General features: G+C 44.4%; 1 protein-coding gene across 9 annotated transcripts in view; it reads left to right on the forward strand.

Annotated features, from left to right (window-relative positions):
- Positions 1-20,146, forward strand: part of RBMS3 (RNA binding motif single stranded interacting protein 3) — a 917,250-nt gene that overhangs the window by 26,425 nt on the left and 870,679 nt on the right. The window lies entirely within an intron of this gene.

Consider the following 20,146-nt stretch of genomic DNA (forward strand, 5'->3'; position numbering starts at 1 on the left):
CTGGCTTTAGCGGTAGGGCTCCGCGGTCCCCCTGAAAGGGCTCTCGGACCCCCAAGGGACTGCAGATCCCCAGTTGAGAACCGCTGCATAGAGGAGGTTTCTCAGGAATAGTGGGGAAGAGGCTTCTACTCCTGATATTTCTTCATTCTGAAGAAGAAAGGGGATCTTTGTTCTATCCTAAACCTGAGAAGACTCAAATACATTCACCATTGCAAGTTCAGGGTGGTGAAGCTAGCTTTGATCATACCATCTCTCCAAGCTCAAACCTGGTTCTCAGCTCTCAACTTGTAGTATCAGGGGGTAGCCGTGTTAGTCTGTATCTACAAAAACAACAAGGAGTCTGGTGGCACCTTAAAGACTAACAGATTTATTTGGGCATAAGCTTTCGTGAGTTAAAACCTCACTTCTTCGGATGCATAGAAGGACTCCTTGTGAACTATGAGAAATCACGTTTCACACCATCACAAATGATAAAGCTCATAAAAGCTGTGATTAACTGCAGATCAGCAAGAGTCATCTGCCAGAGGACAGGTTCTGATCCCTTCAGTCATTGGTGCAGGACTTACAGATGACACGGATGACAGTGCATATGTGTCTGGTACTCTTAGGCCATATGTTACCATGTGTGTGCATGACACTGCTTGCCAGACTTTGCCTATGGCCTTTACAGTTGTGTGGCTGAGGTCCATGTACTCCCCATCCAGACATCATATGGACAAGTGGGTCATAATTCCACCTCAAGCGCTGCAAAAGCTCACTTTGTGGCTAGATCCAGTGAATGTGAGGAAAGGAGTGACATTTTCAGTCTGGTCCTCAACAGTTATGCTTATCATGGTTGCATCAGAGACAGTCGGGTACATGGGATGTGCACCTGAACCTCCTTCAAATGCAAGGCACATGGTCTCAGGATGACTTGAAACTACCCAAGAGCATCTTAGATTAGAGGCCATCAGACTAGCCTATAGAGCATACTTGCCTGTTCTGTGGAACTCCGTGGTGCAAATTCTGACAGACATGTCAGCGATGCACTCTATAAACAGGGAAGAGGCGCTCAATCACTCTCTTTGTGCCAGGAAGCTGTCAAGTTCTGGCAATGGTGTCATCAAATGGGGTGACCCCACTAATACCTTCCAAGGGATCAGCAATGAGCTAGTGTACCTAGCTGCACCAGACCAAGTCTTTGGAGCACAACCTTCAGAAACCACCTTGCCTCTTTCACTGGATGTGATCTGCCATGATATCAGACAGATCCATTGGTGGGAATGAGGAATTTCAGCTGTCCTAACAGAGACTGAAGTGCTGCTCTCCCAAACATAGCATCTTACCTGGCTGCAATGTCAAATGTATAAAGTAAGTGGGTTATTCCACATCATGTTTTCCAGAGCTCAGAGACTGCTATCCAACCACAGTCACAGCAGAAATCCATCTCAGATCCACTATTCAATCAGTGGGAGACCCTCACCATAGATTCGTGTTCTATGGCAAACCAAGATTCAGAACTTATGTTCCAAAGGAGGTGTGAGCCAAGGCTCCTTGCCAGATGCCATCTTCCTTTGATGGTCACGAGGACTCCTGTATGCTTTCCCAGTGATACCCCAATCCTCAGGATAAATCCAAGGCCATGTGAGACAAAGCTTCTATCATCAAGATAGGTTCGTACTGGCTGAGACAATTCTGGCTCTCAAACCTGTTGTGGGTATTCCAGCAGCCTTCCATATACCTTCCAGCTTGCTCAGACATAATATCCCAGAACCACGGTCAGATACTGCGCACAGACTGGCATTCATTGCATCTGATGGCCTAGATCAGGGGTCGGCAACCTTTCAGAAGTGGTGTGCCGAGTCTTCATTTATTCACTCTAATTTCAGGTTCGCGTGCCAGTAATACATTATAACATTTTTAGAAGGTCTCTTTCTATAAATCTATAATATATAACTAAACTATTGTTGTATGTAAAGTAAATAAGGTTTTTAAATGTTTAAGAAGCTTCATTTAAAATTAAATTAAAATGCAAAACCCCCCAGACCGGGGCCAGGACCCAGGCAGTGTGAGTGCCACTGAAAATCAGCTCACGTGCCGCCTTTGGCATGCGTGCCATAGGTTGCCTACCCCTGGCCTAGATGTTGGCTGACTGAGCACCACTGACAGAGACCGCTTCCTATAGGTACAGAAAATTATTATACCAAACAGAAAACTTTCCACCAGGAAAACATACTCCTCAAAATGGAAAAGATGCTCCATATGGGCAATGCAGAATAATATTTACCCAGTAGAGTCCCTGATACTAAGGGTATGTCTACACTACGAGAGTAGTTCGATTTTACTTAAATCGAATTTTTGGAATCGATATTGCAAATTCGAACGTGTGTGTCCACACTAAGGACAGTAATTCGACTTTGTGAGTCCACACTAATGGGGAAAGCGTCGACATTGGAAGCGGTGCACTGTGGGCAGCTATCCCACAGTTCCCGCAGTCCCCGCTGCCCATTGGAATTCTGGGTGGAGCCGCCAATGCCTTCTGGGTAAAAAAATGTGTCGAGGGTGCTTTTGGGTAACTGTCGTCATCCGTCCATCACTCCCGCCCTCCCTCCCTGAAAGCGCCGGCGGGAAATCAGTTCGCGCACTTTTCTAGTCAGTGACAGCGCGGACGCCACAGCACTGCGAGCATGGAGCCCGCTGCGACCATCACTGCAGTTGTGGCCGTTCTCAACGCCTCGCAGCTTATCATCCACCTTTCCCAGAGGCAGATGCAGATAAGTCAGGCGAGGAGGCTACGGCACCGCGGTGAGGGCCTGAAGTCTGAGAGTAGCACAGACCTGTCAGAAAGCACGGGACCCAGCGCTGAGGACATCACGGTGGCAATGGGTCATGTGGATGTTGTGGAACGGCGATTCTGGGCCCGGGAAACAAGCACGGACTGGTGGGACTGCATAGTGCTGCAGGTCTGGGATGAATCCCAGTGGCTGCGAAACTTTCGCATGCGTAAGGGAACTTTCCTTGAACTTTGTGAGTTGCTGTCCCCTGCCCTGAAGCGCAATGACACCCGGATGCGAGCAGCCCTGACTATCCAGAAGCGAATGGCCATAGCCCTCTGGAAGCTTGCAACACCAGACAGCTACCGGTCAGTCGCGAACCACTTTGGTGTGGGCAAATCTACCGTGGGGGTTGTTGTGATGCAAGTAGCCAAGGCAATCGTTGATGTACTGCTGTCAAAGGTAGTGACCCTGGGAAACGTGGAGGTGATCATAGATGGCTTCGCAGCGATGGGATTCCCAAACTGCGGTGGGGCCATAGATGGAACTCACATCCCTATCCTGGCACCGGACCACCAGGCCAGCCAGTACATTAACAGAAAGGGCTACTTTTCCATGGTGCTGCAAGCACTGGTGGACCACAGGGGACGTTTTACGAACATCTACGTCAGATGGCCGGGCAAGGTTCATGACGCTCGTGTTTTCAGGAACTCTGGTCTGTTTAGACGGCTGCAGGAAGGTACTTACTTCCCGGACCACAAAATAACTCTTGGGGATGTGGAGATGCCTATAGTCATCCTCGGGGACCCAGCCTACCCGCTAATGCCCTGGCTCATGAAGCCCTATACTGGCGCCCTGGACAGTGAAAAAGAACTCTTCAACTACCGGCTGAGCAAGTGCAGAATGGTGGTGGAGTGTGCTTTTGGCCGTCTCAAGGGGAGATGGAGAAGCTTACTGACTCGCTGTGATCTCAGCGAAACCAATATCCCCATTGTTATAGCAGCTTGCTGTGTGCTCCACAATCTCTGTGAGAGCAAGGGGGAGACCTTTATGGCGGGGTGGGAGGTTGAGTCAAATAGCCTGGCTTCTGATTACGCCCAGCCAGACAGCCGGGTGATTAGAAGAGCCCAGCGGGACGCGCTGTGCATCCGGGAGGCTTTGAAAGCTAGGTTCCTGAGTGAGCAGGGTAACCTGTGACTTTTAAGTTTGTGTACAGAGAAGCTGAACCTGCCCCCGTTTCTTTACCCAGTTAATGTTGACTATCCTCTCCAGTTACATCCCCCCTTCACCCCCTTCCAACACACGTTTAGAAATAAAATCACTTCTACTTTGTTAATGAACACCGTTTTCTTTATTACTGTTTTCGCGGGAATGTTTTAAACCAGGGACGCAGACTGTGGTGGGGAGCGGGTGTAGTGTAGTGACGCAAATGACGCTTCTAAACTCCAGGATTGACAGGCTCCGCAGTGGTGGACTGGTTGTTTCAACGGAGCCTGTCACCCCTCCTGATCGGGACTGTGTGTATGGGGGGGGCTATGTGACTTTGTGGCAGGGGGAGGATGGTTACAGATCCCCTGCTGCGTGGCTCTGTGATACAGGATAAGGACCGCCGCATAAGATCTGTAACTGCCCTCCCCCGCCACAAAGTCACCGAGCAACCCACCCCTCACCACAGAACATGAAAACCACCTCCCAGACTGACCAGGGTAACTAGTGACTGCACTGTGTATGTGCCCTGCTGCTGGACCTGCCCCCGCCTATGTACCCTGCTAAAGGTGACTGTCCTGTCCAATTACCAACCCCCTTCCCCCCTCTTCCCCCCCTCCTCCAAAAGAACATGATGGAAACAGTAATTAACAGAAACGTATTTTTTATTAGCAACTACACATGAAACTGGGAGGTGAAACTTGGACGGGGGCTTGTGTGAGGCGGGAAGGAAAGAACTTGTCAAATTTTGGGGAATGAGAGCCTTCTACTACTAGGGCTGTCTGCAGGGGTGGAGTGAGAGTTTGCACGGACTCTGCCGCCCATCCTTCTTTGCACTTTGGGTGAGGGGGGTATGGGACTTGGTGGCGGGGGAGGGCGGTTACAGATAGACTGCAGCGGGGCTCTGTCCTCCTGCCTCCGTTCCTGCAGAACATCCACAAGGCGCCAGAGCGTGTCCGTTTGCTCCCTCATTAGTCCAAGCAGCGTTTGAGTCGCCTGCTGGTCTTCCTGCCGCCACCTCTCCTCCCGTTCCATGTGTGCTTGGTGCATTTGGGACAAGTTCTCCCGCCACTGGGTCTGCTGTGCTGCCTGGGCTCGGGAGCAGCCCATAAGTTCCGAGAACATGTCCTCCCGTGTCCTCTTCTTCCTACGCCTAATCTGCGGTAGCCTCTGGGAGTGTGATGCCAGGCTAGGTTGTGAGACAGTCGCAGATGTGGCTGTGGGAATGGGAAAAAGGGAGTGAATTCCTCAGAAAGATAAATGTAGTTGTGAACAAAGAACATAGTCTTTCTCTGTGAACAAGACCATGCACAGCACCTATCACATGCGCACTCAGGACAAGGTCGAATTCTCGGCCTTCGCATTCAATGCCTGGGGTCTTGCACTGCAGATCTGAGAAGCGGGGCAGGACACCGGAATTTGTGTAGCAGGCAGACATGGTAAGCTGTAGACTTGTGGCAGCTTAAAACTTTAATAGTAGCACTGGCCTCCTTTCACATTGAAAGCAATGCCAGTCCCTGCTGCCAGCAATACGGCAAGCAGGAACTCTGCCCCTGTCCCACCCCCTCGCGGCTGTCCCCGGGAAAGATCCCTGTATGCTGCCCCTCTCCCGCCTCCACTGCGTGGCTGCAAACCAGCGGTTACAGTTCTGTAAAGGAACGGGCAAGCAGTCCCAACACTAACATTCCCCTACCTAATTAAAAGCAGGTCACCATGAGCGACATCACCCTGATGAGGATCTCAGACAGTGAGAAAGAAAGAATGCTTCGGGAAAGCCTCCAAAGACCAGGGCCGTATGCCGCCCTGCTCTGCAGGGCAATGATCCCTGAGTACTTGATTGTCTCGTGGCGCGGAAACGTTTCATACTACGGAGGACCCAATAAGGCCGCTCTCCCCAGGAACCTGATGCAAAGGCTTTCCAATTACCTCCAGGAGAGCTTCCTCGAGATGTCCCAGGAGGATTTCTGCTCTATCCCCGGACATATAGACCGCATTTTACTGTAGCTGCACTGGCAGGGACTAAACAGTAGAGCGGCTTGGGCAGAACAATCATGCTAAACCGGACATTGTTAGATTTTTTTTCAATAGTTGCACTGCCCAGGACTGAAACGTTAAGCGCCTAGGGCAAACTAATCATGAGAAACCCATTGTTGTTATTCTTAATATTCCTGTTCTGTTAAAAATAAATGTTTAGATGTTTAAAACACTTACTGGCTGATCCTTCCCCAGATTCTGTGTCCGGGTTAACTAGGGTGACCAGATGTCCCGATTTTATAGGGACAGTCCCGATTTTTGGGTCTTTTTCTTATATAGGCTCCTATTACTCCCCACCCCCGTCCTGATTTTTCACACTTGCTGTCTGGTCACCCTAGGGTTAACGGCTGGGGACGGTTGGTAGGGGATCTCTGTAAGGGTGATGAAGAGATCCTGGCTGTCGGGGAAATCAGCATTGTAAGCGCTGTCGACTGCCTCGTCCTCCTCATCTCCTTCCTCATCTTCCCCGTCCGCTAACATGTCCAAGGAACCGGCCGTGGACAATATCCCATCCTCTGAGTCCACGGTCAGTGGTGGGGTAGTGGTGGCGGCCGCACCTAGGATGGAATGCAGTGCCTCGTAGAAACGGGATGTCTGGGGATGGGATCCGGAGCGTCCGTTTGCCTCTTTGGTCTTCTGGTAGCCTTGTCTCAGCTCCTTGATTTTCACGCGGCACTGCGTTGCATCCCGGCTGTATCCTCTCTCTGACATGTCTTTAGAGATCTTCTCGTAGATCTTTGCATTCCGTCTTTTGGATCGCAGCTCGGAAAGCACGGACTCATCGCCCCACACAGCGATCAGAACCAAGACTTCCCGATCAGTCCATGCTGGGGCCCTCTTTCTATTCTGAGATTGCACGGCCATCACTGCTGGAGAGCTCTGCATCGTTGCCAGTGCTGCTGAGCTCGCCATGATGTCCAAACAGGAAATGAGATTCAAACTGGCTAGACAGGAAAAGGAATTCAAATTTTCCCGGGGCTTTTCCTGTGTGGCTGGTCAGAGCATCCGAGCTCAATGTCATCCATCTAAAGCTTATGGAGTCTCCCTTTGAGCCTCTCCTGGAATGCTCAATACACCACCTTACCATCAAAATGTTTTTTACATGGCTGCTACCTAACCATGGAGCATCAGCAAGCTCCACGTTCTTATGGCCAGACCATCTTAAGCATCCTTCCACAGGGAGAAGGTGGTGATGAAAGTCACCCCAAATTCATCCCTAAAGAGGTATCAGAATTTCACATAAACTGATCCATTGCCCTGCCAGTCCTCTTCCCAACGCTGCATTCAACACCAAAAGAGAAGAAGTGCCATACTTTGGACATCTCTAGAACCGTGCTGTATTACCTCAAGAGGACTACTCCTTTCAGTATTTCTTTGTAGCCATATCAAGTGCACTGAAGGTCAAAATATCTCATCTCAGAGAATCTTGAAGTGAATCACCTGCTGTCAGCTGGCTTGGGAGCCTCTCCCTCTGAACACTGAGGCGCTCCACTGGGCCACCGTCAGCATCCTTCATCTATTTTAGGAACTTGTCAGTCTCTGAGATCTGACAGGCTGTTATATGGAGCAACTCACTTAACCTTTTTTAAACATTATGCATTTGGTATGGCAGTCAGGTTGGATGCCAAGTTTGGGAGAGCACAACTTCAATCTGTTTGACTGAGTCAGCTGACACTTTTTCTCAGGAAGGATACTGCTTGCCAGTCACCTACAGTGGGATCCACACTAACCCATATTGAGCAAGTAAGAATGGTTACTCCTTACCCTATGGTAATTGTAGTTGTTTGAGATGTTGTAGTCAGCATGGATCTCACAACCCATCTTCTGTCCCTGCTTCTCAGATTCCTCAGCAATACAGGCTTTGCATTGCAAAGAGAATTGAGGGAGGGTCATGGCTGCCCCATGCTTTTGGCCCGTGTACGGACATGTGCATCCCCAACAGACACTTCTAGTTAAAAAAAAATTGATCTTCTGTGTATGCGGTCCACATGCACCGTCAGGGGAATCTACACCGACTGCAACATCTTGAAGAACCAGAGTTATTGTAGGATAAATAACTGTTCTGATTGGTATTTTGGCCCAAAATCTTTGCTGCAGCATAGTTATTTTTATGTAAATTGAAATGTTTGGATTGTAAAATAAATCATTTCTATTCCATAGACATTGACTGCACCATATTTCTCTTTGACTCTGCTGCAAAATACATTATGTAGGATACATACAAAATCAGTCATCAGTGCCTTTATATTTAATATTGCACAACTGTATTACCTTTGTATGAAGCAAAACTGTTTTGGAAATATAACATATTAATATTTTTGGGGAGGGGAGGAGATTGCCTCTGATCAGATAAGTTGTGACCATTGGTTTTTATCTAGAATGCTACAATTTTGACACCAATATTAACGTAGTTCAGATACGTTAACTAGAAAAAAATAAGAGAAAAATCAGCATGTTCACTGTGAAACATCTCTTTGTAGGCAATAGTGTAGCTGTGTGTCATTTTTTAGCTACTGCAATGTAAACTAGATAATTTGAAAATGTCTACATTTCCCAACTCCCTAGGATACTAATAAGCATACTTCTAATACAAATGCTTCATGCAATGGTCTTATCAACTCAGCCCGCAGTTATACCAATACCATCAAATCACAGGCTGTGCTAAGTGTGATTAGGTGCTGTCACAATAAATCTGGCCCTCATCTGTTAGAGAAAGAATCCAGGTTAAAGGTCATTCTCTACAGCAAAGTGTGCATTTAATGCTTTTATTTGCTCTAATTGGAAATGATAGTCAATGAGAGTCATTTATAAACCTTGTCCAAATCAGTGATTCCCTATTTAAGATGGTGGGTGCTTTTGTCTCTGAGGTACTGTAATTGCAATAAGGTTTATGCCATGTGATTGTAATAGGGATCAGAACTTAATGAAGTGTACTGTTACTCATTTGCACTTGTGGATAAAATAGACTTGGAAGTTTTTTTTCTCTGTTGGGAACTTGGTACTATTTCATCTGGTCTGACCTTTTATTATCCAGGGATTTAAATGAAATGTTACCTCCTCTGAAATTAGGTGCTCAAGTTAAATACTTCACATGTCTGTTTAATGGTTGGTAACATGTTCATATGGCAATTAATGCCCATTCAAGTACACTTTCTTTTTTAAATGCCATTAATTTTTTTACAGGATACAGCTCAGAGAACTTCTATTAAAATAATTAGGAGCTAGGCTAGAGGGATTGAATTATGAAGAAGGATTAAAAGAACTAAATATGTAAAGATTAGCTAAGGGGATATGATGATAGGTCTGTCTGGTTGTTTATCTATCTTCTTACGTAGGTATCTGGGTGAAATTCTGTGGCCTGTGATATACAGGTGGTCAGACTAGATATTCTAATGGTTCCTCTGGCCTTAAAATCTATTAATCTAATCCTGCAAAACCTTACTTGGAGTCCAGTTCTCATTTATGTTGAGTGGTACTTTACCCTCTGAGCAGACCCATTAGGCCAAAATCTGCTTTCAAGGCTTGTCTACACTAAAGAAATTTGCACTGCTGTTGTAACTACATTGATGTAAACAACAAAGAGTCTGGTGGCACCTTAAAGACTAACAGATTTATTTGGGCATAAGCTTTCGTGAGTAAAAACTTATGCCCAAATAAATCTGTTAGTCTTTAAGGTGCCACCAGACTCTTTGTTGTTTTTGTAGATACAGACTAACACGGCTACCCCCTGATACTTGACTACATTGATGTAGTTATACCAGTATAAACCCCTACAGTAGACTCATTGTGCTAGAGCAAAGTGGAGTTTATATTACTGAATTAAGCTACATTGTTGTAAAGCTTATGCCCAAATAAATTTGTTAGTCTCTAAGGTGCCACAAGTACTCCTCGTTCTTTTCACCTCTATATAGTTATACTGATGCAAATGTTCCCAATATAAGCCATCCCTTACACCAGTATCTCATTGGAGTTACTGTGAATTCACATCTGTGTAAATGAGAGCAGAATCTGGCTCATTTACTTCAATTGGACTACTGGTGTGAATAAGGGTTTGTAGTAGTGAGACATTTATTAGCAGTGAGACTGACTTTCACCTGTCATCTCCATATGAACTGTCTTGAATTTGGGATTTCAAATTGACATAATTAGTTGCTGCTGCAATTGCAGAATGAATGTATATTATATATGAGCACCATCACTATAATGAACACTAAAGCTAATTAAATGTCTTAAATGTATATATATATTCTCTTTCTATATATACACACACGCGTGTATATGGAGAATAGATGATGGCATACTTTGGTATAAAAGTTGTATTGGCACAGATTAGGTATGGTCATTTAGGATCCAATTCAGCATCTATTGAAACCAGTGGAAACACTTCCATTGACTTCAGTGGACACTGGATCAGGCCCATAACTCACAAATGGTGAATCCGTATGAAGGTCATTGTACGTGAGTAGTATAAAACTCTCATTTCTAGCCCAGTAAGACTGTGAGCTATCAGTCCTTAAATCTATCACTGATCCAGGACTAAATATTGCCCATCCTGGGTATTGGGCCAGTGTGACTTTTGTGAAAATTCTACATTATGAAGGTTAGAAAGAGACATTTTTGTGGCAATTTTTAAAGAAACGGTTTCTGTTTGAAGCTACTCAGAAGTTAGAAATGTTAGACATAGCCTCAGTCAAAATGGACTAGTGGGTAAAATCAATGGGAGTTGGGTCTAAACAAAAAGAGAGTAAGTACTTCAACATCTGCTCCATATAACATTACATTTAATAATTTCCTTGAGGTAGGGACTGTCTTTTTATAATATGTGATATGTGTATACAGTGTCTAGTACGTTGGGGCCCTGATCTTTGATTGGAGCCTCTTGTTGCTACCTCAATAATGACAATTTATTATTATTGTTCAACTTTCCAGAAAACTCTGGGCAGATTAGTGCTATGTATTGTTATAAATTTATTTCACATAAAAGTATACCTTAGATTTTTGTTATCTGTGCATTATACTGCAGTATGCAGGGATTCTTGTTTGTTTGCTTTTTAGTTAAAAATATTAAAAATGTAACGCGAGGCGGCATATTCTCCCCTGTCAGTTTTATTTTATTTTTGCATAAGATGATATTTCCCATGAATGGATGTGAGTTCTTTCCCCCCTGAGACTTCAGTTGACTGGCTAAAACCATCTGTTTAGATGCTTTTAGTGCCTATTTAATTGATAATCAAGTCTGAGTCCTGATGTTTAGCACATTTGATTTGCCTGTTAGTAAACTGCATTCCCACACTAAACTGTGGAAGCACAGACTATACAGAGAGAGAAATCCCTGAATTGTAATAAAACTGGCAATTTGTACTTTCTGCAAGTATTTGTTAGTAGCCCTCTTGATTGCTAAGGGCTAGATTGTGTTGTTTAGGCAAAGCCCTGCATTGTGGGGTAGTTCACCCCTGCATTGTGTGGGGGTGGGGAGCAGCATACTTCTTCCCCCAATCTCCACATGGCCAGACAGCTCTTCTCCCTGCCTCTCTGTGTCCCCTGTGTGGAACTATACACTCTGAGATTGGCTTACAAATCATGACATTTTACAGAGTAATACATGTTGGATTCTTTTAGTTTGCCTTCCATTTTTTGAGGCTTTAGGGGTCACATTTTCAAGCTTATCTCTGCAACCATGAGGGCTGGAAACATGTTTTTTAAAAGGAAAGTTGAGATTTTTATGTAATCACATGACTCCAAGAGCTGTCACTTTAAGGTAAACATGAAATATTGCAAGTCTAGCAATAAAATCACAAGAGTTGGCAAGACTGAGCCATTTCCTCTCCTGTAACTCTGCAATGCCCTTACACAGGTCATACGTGATGGAAGATCCTTACTTTTATATCCCCATACATCTTATATCTCAACTGTTTAAATTGTTAGAATTGGAATGTTCTTTTCTACTATAAGAAACCTCCAGTCTGCAGATTTTGTCCTTTATATTTTGGGAGGTGATAATATACTGACTGAAGTATGGGGAAAAATAAGCTTTCTTTGTATAACAAATGTCACTTGGTGATTGTTATTCTGTAGGAAGGCCCAGCTCCAGAAGCAACCCTGGGACTGGTTAAGTTGGCTTTTCCCCTGCTTTGTGTTGCTTACTATAGAATGCTAGAACGTGATCTGGCCCATATTCAGTGCAACCAATCCTCTAGATGCTTATATGCATGTGAGTTCACATGAGTAAAGGCATTCATGTGCATGTGTTTGCTGAATTCAGCCCTATTACTGTAAGCAAAATTTAAATGACTCTTTGCAGCAGAAATTGGGGGTGAGGGTTGACTTTTTTTTATAAATGCATACAGGGGCCATGGCAGGTTATTACACTTGTAGATTGAGAGCTGTGATAATCAAACAGATTTTTCTATCCTTGCTGCTGCTATAACTGAGGCTTAGATTGCAGCAAAGGATTACTTTCACAAGCTTAATGGTGAAAGACAGGTATTTTCAACTGCTACAGCATCTGCACATGAATCCTCTGTTTGACACACATCAAGTTAGTGAATGCAGCAATTTTAATTAGAAGGTATATTATTCAAAATATTCAATATTATTCTCTTCCCATTGAAACACCATACACATAATTTTCAGGGCCAAGGCACATTAGTATGGGGCTGGAGAGGGTTTCCACTGATCATGCCCATACAATATCTGTTCTGTGAATAGAGAACTTTTCTATCCAGCTGTCAGGCCAGTAGGGACTCCCTCTCCCAGGTTTATTTTTAACATATAAAATCCTTTTATTTTAATAGTTTGTGAATTAATTGCAAATATTTTCTTTGGGCTAAAATGTGGTGCTGTACACATTCTTAGAATGGGAGATGTTTTTGTTGCTAAAAATTGAATTTAATCTGTTCAGCGGTTTGCTTGCTTGCTTTTTAGAGAGCATTCAGTTTGGGACCTTTTCCTTGTTATGATGTAGTTTATTTTTTATAATTAATATTTGAACAATCTACCCTTTAATCATGCCCTGCATGCATGCAGCAGAGGACAACGTTTGCCCCTTTTTAGTCCATAAAAGGCTTGACCAGCAGTTCTTGCACAACTAAAACTTCTATTGAAGTGAAGGACTCAATCCTCAGGCGTAGCTCAGCAAATCTGAAGAAGTAATAGTGGTGGCAAATTGGCTTTATGGTACTTTTTCACTGCCCTTGCTCTCTGAATAATTCTCCCCAGCCCCCAGGAGCGAGTTTGACCCATTGCATAACTGTGGCTGCTTTAAATTATGTTGGCTTGTTCCATCCCTAAAGGCTGGTATGCTGTCTGGGTGCTTCAGCCATGTCCCCACTTGCCCTGACACCCATATGCCAGGGAAAGCCTCAGCTGTCTAATGCAGGATTAGACTCCATATGAAATAACTCCTCTGGCTTTCCTTTTAATATATTTTCTGAATGCTAAATATCCATTACTACACCCACACAGCTTACTGTTTCATGGTGTATTCTAGGAAGTATCTTTTATTAGCATAATAACTGCTCAGTGACATGTTATATTGTATTGTCAAAGATCCATGTATTAATGTTTCCATAGTTCTGATGACATGATATATTGTTACTGTAATTTTGGCACAGATTATGTTAAACATTTACATACCATCCAGTGACACCAAACCTTCCAGTAGTGGTCTAATGTGGAGCTTTTGTAATTTGTCATAGAATGTATGTACAAGAATGCCAAACCTCAGAGCACTTTAATGCTCCTCAAATTGTTTGAGAAAGGAGAAGCAGAAATTCATTCATAATTTTTTCCCATTTACTTTTAGGTTTATTTATTTTAAAATTGTTTAAGCCTGGCTTATGTACTGTCTATAAGCAATGCAAGTCTTCAAGGGCTGACATGCCTGCCTTAACTCTCTTTATCTTTTTATTTATTTATTGAATGGCTTTGTATAAAGATTAACTGACTTTATTCACTGTTTACTGTTATTTCCTTGCCTTTTAAACTAGGACTCTAAGCACTTCGATAAAGTGATTGAAAGGTTGTCTGGTTTCATTGTTGCTCCTTTCAGAATCTCTTGTATCCTCTAGTGAAATGTTATCTCATACTTTGTTATAGTAATAGTCCTCAGTGATTCTCAACAGGTACACTTTTGTCTTATATTCTAAGAATACAATTAGGAGAGACTGTTTGTTCTCTTTCACTAGCACATCATTGTCACAAAAGCAACCCTAAATCAGGAGAATGGCTGTCACTACATAGATATCAGTAGATCTCACGCCTCCTCCTGCCTGAGGAAAAAAATGGGGTAGGGGAAGAAAGTAAAAGAAGAATCTCCTCCCCCTGCCATTATATGTGACAACAGTGAGACTATTCTCATCTTTCTGAAACATAGCGCACATCATCATATGGCTTGGGAAACCGACTGTTGTTCTTGCACATACATATACAGTAGCTGACTGTCCATGGGAAGCACCTCCAATCCATGCTGGAGCCTATAAAATTCTCCTAAAAATATTTACTTAATTTAATGATTTTATATTGGCACATCATGTTTATCTGATTTGTGTAGGCAGAACTACTGAATCAGTACTTTCAGTTTACAAATAAAACCCTTGGCTTCCAGGAAAATATTTCATCCTGCAGCCTGCTCTTTAATGCTGACCACTTCCTGACAATGATCTGACTTCCATGGAAGTTTAATACATAGGTGAATGCTGAATCTACAGATCATGCCATTTCTGCCACATACACATTTTTTCAGTTATTTGTATTGGGGCGAAAATATTTTATTGGGGCTAGATTTATGAGAATGTATTTGTGAATTTATTTGAGAGTAAGGGTTACACTCTTAGTATCTGAGCCTTTTTTGGTTTCATCTCTGTAGACATGGGGTAAAGTGTCCAAAAGTGCCTGGGTGACTTAGGGGTCTGAACTCAATTTTCCAAAGAGAGGTGGGCATTTAGAAGACTCAGGGCAAGTCTGCACTACAGCGTTACATTGGTGCAGCTGCACCGATGCAGCAGCACTGCTGTACGACATCTGGTGCAGATGTGCTATGTTGCTGGGAGAGCACTCTGCCTTGCCGAGAAGTGTAAGCTATGTCAGCGGGAGAGTGTCTGCCACTGACAGTGCGGGTGTGGACAGCGCAAAAATTGTGTCGCTCAGGAGAGAGGCTTTTTCACATCCCTGAGTGACATAAGTTAGATCGATGTACCCGGTAGTGTAGACCTGCCCTAAGTCTCATTGAAAGTCAGTGGGACTTAGGATCTGAGGATCTGTCTGCACTGCGGCTGGGAGTAAGCCCTCCCGCCAAGAATGTAGACACACTAGTGGGGCTTGAGCGAGCACACTAAAAATAGTAGTGTGGACATTGAGGTTCGGGCTGCAGCTTGGGCTCTCAAGCCCATCTGACTCCCTAGACTTGAGAGCCCGATCTGCTATGGCCACACTGTTATTTTTAGCCTGATAGCTTGAGCCCTGCTTCTGAGAGTCTGTTTACCCAGTCTGGGAGACACGCTTCCAGCGGTAGTGTAAACGTATCCTTAAGTGCTGACATCACTTTTGATATTGGGACTTTGGCTCCTCAGTCATATAGGCACGTTTGAAAATGTTACTCCTAGGCTTCAAGTTTGGCTAAGGAGCCAAGTGAAATTAGTTCAGTGATTTATTGAAATGAGCTAGTAGACATTTGCCCGCATTAGCAAATCACTATGCTATTAGTAGTCTGGGCTGAAGGAGAGAATAGAATAATAGTGTTGTTTAATATTTAGTACATTGGAGCACCTGTATGGAGAAGCTTGCCCTTATTGTGCTTTGATCTAACCAGAGGTGTTAGGCCTTCAGTTTGAGGAGTAAGAAAGTAAATTATAACTAAAAGAGAGAGAGGGAAAAGAAACAGTATATTCTTTATATATTTCATAGCGTTTTTGTACTAGCATTTTCAGTTAGGTTGTTAATGATTTACAATATTTTTATATGGCTTCGATTTGTAGTGTAGTGTTCATCACTTCAAAGGGTCATAGAAAAGTGTAGTATTTGCTATATTTATGAGAGTTCTAAATAATATATTCCTCATGATAGCTATCCATGGCCCACATGGATTGACAGATTTACAGCAATTTACACAACAGCTACTGCAAAGTAAAGAGTGTGCTCGTGGGCCTCAGTCCTGACCTGGAGGGACTAACTGTAGGAACAAAAGGATAGTTTCTCCGCTGTGCCCATCAGTCTTTAGTATCTCCACTGAGATTGCTAGTTTAATGGGTATTTATGATGAAAATAAAAGTTTCTGTACATCTGAGCTAAATCTAGCAAACAGCTCTTTTGAAAGTGATTATGAACATTAAAATGGTAAATGTGCTCATTTTTCTTGATCTCACTTGAACATTTTCTATTGACTTCAGTGGAAGGCTGATAGGTTATCAGGGGTAGGATGTTGTACAGAGATGCAGAGACTCACCTGCCAGCCAGTTCAGCTGGTTCCTACTACCTCTAACCCAAGATTTGAGGAGCTCTCTGGGGTAAAAGGAGTTTTTGTGGTGAAACGGAAAAGGGGGGAGACACACCAAACAAACAACACAAAACCCTACTACAAAGAACACCACAAGCATTAAAAAAAAGTGCTAAGCTCAGGAAAACACTTAGGTTTATGTTTGTTATTTAACAATAAAGGCAAGGAGGTATGTTTGGACCGTATCCAGGATAGGACTGTAGGATCCCTAATAATAATGATGATGTCAGTTGTATTTACTGAAACCAAGTTACTGTAAAACATGATCAATTTATGTTCTGAATTTAACAATTATAAAGTGTTAGAAGTAGTAGACCAAGTTTTCTACTAGCATAAATTGGTGCAGATTGAGGGAGAATGGAGAACTGCTACCTTGTGTCTCATCTTTGCAAGTAACTGATTTTTGTTTTCCTTTGGAATTCTGGACTTGAAATTGATTTAATTTATTGGCTTTAGGCTCAGGTTAAACATTGACACACATGCCAGGGTCTCACTGAGTCTGCTGGTCTGATTACCTTGAATCCTTATATTATGTGACCCCTTCATGTCCCAATAGCTGAATGTTTGTGCTTGTTTTTAACTAGGCATGAATGAACTGGTTTGAATGAAAGTTGAACTGGTCCAAATACTGGTTCCAAATGGAAGCTTTTAAGAAATTTAGAACAAGTTTTGTTTAGTCAACCTTTTTCCTCAGGAATTTTCATTTTTATACCTCTATGCTTTCTGATTCCAGTTGTGAGAATAATGCCTACAGTCAGTTTCCTTTCCAACTACTTTAAGAGAAGTTGTATATTGAGTGCGCCTCAAAACATTACTGATCTGAACAGACTAAAATGCCATCAGGAGCATGCGTGTCCCTAGCTTACTGCAAAATGCATTTTAATAAGGTTTTACATTATCAGAGCCTTCTCCTTGAGACAAAGGCTAATCAAAACATGGTATTTCCAATAGTAATGTTCCATTGGAGGTTTGTAACTAGAAGAACACTTTGATGAAAGGAGCTATATTACAGTTATCTCATACTCTAAGCATATTACATATTTCTAATATTTTACCTCTGAAGTAGCGAACTAATGTTTGTATTTATGCAGTGCTAACTTCTCGTGTTTTAAAGTTTATTTGTACAATTTGTTAGCTTAACAAGACCCACCTTAGGCCCAGATCCTGCAAACACTTATGAATGTGCATAACTCTCTAGACACATGAAGTCCCACTGCAGTCAGTGGGTCTGTTCATAGGTTTAGTTATGCATATGCTAGGTCTTTGCAGAATCAGGGCCATAACGTGCTAGCAAATAGTATCATTTTTCTTTAAACAGCAGCAAAAGAAAACTGGAGCTCAGTTTTCGTTCTGAAATTCCCTACTAGAAAATTTGATGAAATTCTCCTAGTTAGTTTGCCCTTCCCCCTCCCCTTTTTAAAAAAAGGATAACGATCTGATTCTGTCACAGAGCTCACGGATTCCGAGACTTCAACAGACCTCTGTGACATCTTCGGCTTCAGCCCGCTGCAGCAGTAGGGCTGGCGCAGCTGTCAGCCCCCATCCAGGAACAGCAGCAGGGCCGGGTCAGCAGACACCGCAAGAGCAGTGGCCCGGGGCCATCATGTCAGCCCCCATCACTGCCAGGTCAGCGGCCCAGGGCTGGGTGAGCCCCCAGGGCCCCCAGAGCAGAAGAGGCCAGGACCAGAGCAGGAGCAGTGGCTGTCGGAGCTGGAGCAAGAGCAACCTCTGGGGCCAGTGATCAGCCCCCACCGCAAGAGCAGTGGCCGGGACTGGGTCAATGCCACAGAAGGAGCAGCGGGGCTGGAGCAGCAGCTGAGAGTCAGTCCCTCTGTTACCTCCCTAGGTTGCCAACTTTCTGATTGCAGAAAACCGAACACCCTTGCCCCACCCCTGCCCCTTCCCTTCCACGAAGCCCCCACCCCTGACCCTCCCCTTCTCCATAATCCCACCCCCACTCTCTCCATCCCCCCTCCCTCTGTCGCTTGCTCTCCCCCACTCTCACTCATTTTCACTGGGCTGGGGCAGGGGTTTGGGGTGTGGGAGGGGGTGAGGGCTCCGGCTGGGCGTGCGGACTCTGGCGTGGGACTGGGGATGAGGGATTTGGAGTGTGGGAGGGGGCTCCAGGGTGGAGCAGGAGGTCAGGGTGCAGGGGGGGGCTCAGGACTGGGGCAGGGGATTGGGTGCAGGAGGAGGTGTGGGGTGCAGGCTCCGTGAGGGAGTTTGGGTGCAGGAGGGGGCTCAGATCTTGGGCAGGGAGTTGAGGTGTGGGGGGGAAGGGTTGCGAGCTGTGGGTGGTGCTTACCTGAGGTGACTCCAGGAAGTGGTGACATGTCCCCTCTTTGGCTCCTAGGCACAGGGACAGATAGGTGGCTCAACTCCACACGCTGACCTCGCCAGCAGGTACCGCCCCCACAGTTCCCATTGACTGTGGTTTCCGGCCAATGGGAGCTGTGGAGCCAGTGCTCGGGGCGGGGGCAGCGTGCGGAGCCTCCCTGACTGCCCCTGTTCCTAGGAGCCAGAGAGGGGAAATGCCGCCGCTTCTAGGAGCTGCACAGAGCCAGGGTAGGCAGGGGAGCCTGCCTTAGCCCTGCTGCAGTGCCGACCAGACTTACAACTGTCTGCTCAGTGGTACTGACTGGAACCACCAGGGTTCCTTTTTGACCAGCGTTTCGGTCGAGAACCGGATGCCTGGCAACCCTACCTCCCACCGTAGGTATTTTTAGTAAAAGTCACTGACAGGTTGCTGGCATCTGTGAATTTTTGTTTATTGGCTACAACCTGTCCATGACTTTTAGTAAAAATACCTGTGACAAAATCTTAACCTTAATATACCATGCTTGGAAGTATATAAACAATTTCTTGGAAAGTCATTACTGTGAAACAGTATAACTAGAACCTAACTGGCTTTCAGTGAAATCATAGACTCCTATACATTATGGAGAGAAGGGATCTCACATGTTATCCTCTGTGCTGTTTCCTTCAATGTTAACTAATCTCTGTTCTCTTCCATGGATGGCGCCTTACTGATATCTCTGAAGAACTGAAGAACTGTTTGAATTGCTGAATTGCCATGATTCTTACACTGGATTTCAGGAAAATGCTCCTGATTTGTCTTTAGTTTAAGTCCATTAAGATCTTCTTGTAATATTTTGTATAAGTTTTCCTCTTTCTGATACTTATTCCATTACTTGTACAGAACTACCACATTTCCCATGCTGTTGTGGTAATGGTGCAAGAACTCCTTACAAGCTCTAGCAAGACTGACTATAAACACCTTCTGAAATGAACAGTCGCATATGTGCTTACTTAATCAGGATAAGTTGATTAATAGATACAGTTGGAAATAAACCAGAAGAAATTGAGCTGCAAGGAAGATGGGACTAGAAGCAATCTTGGAAGTGCCTGCTTATTTCTCTCAGTAGCCATAAAGGCCCAAACTAGTCCTGTCTGATGTTTACTTTGGAACTTGGCTGAAGCAAGTATTGATTTGCTTTAACCTATGGCTGATGGAAGTATGAGTCTTTTTGCATGCTGGCTGTAGAAAAGCCCTTTGTCATGAAAATGCCACATGCATCCCATCAGCGTAGTCCACTGGCGGGCTGCGAAACAGTTTGTTTACATTGACCATCCATAGGCACGTCCGCCCGCAACTCCCAGT

The sequence above is a fragment of the Chrysemys picta genome, chromosome 2 (genome assembly GCF_011386835.1).
Source record: "Chrysemys picta bellii isolate R12L10 chromosome 2, ASM1138683v2, whole genome shotgun sequence".
Classification (NCBI taxonomy): domain Eukaryota; kingdom Metazoa; phylum Chordata; order Testudines; family Emydidae; genus Chrysemys; species Chrysemys picta.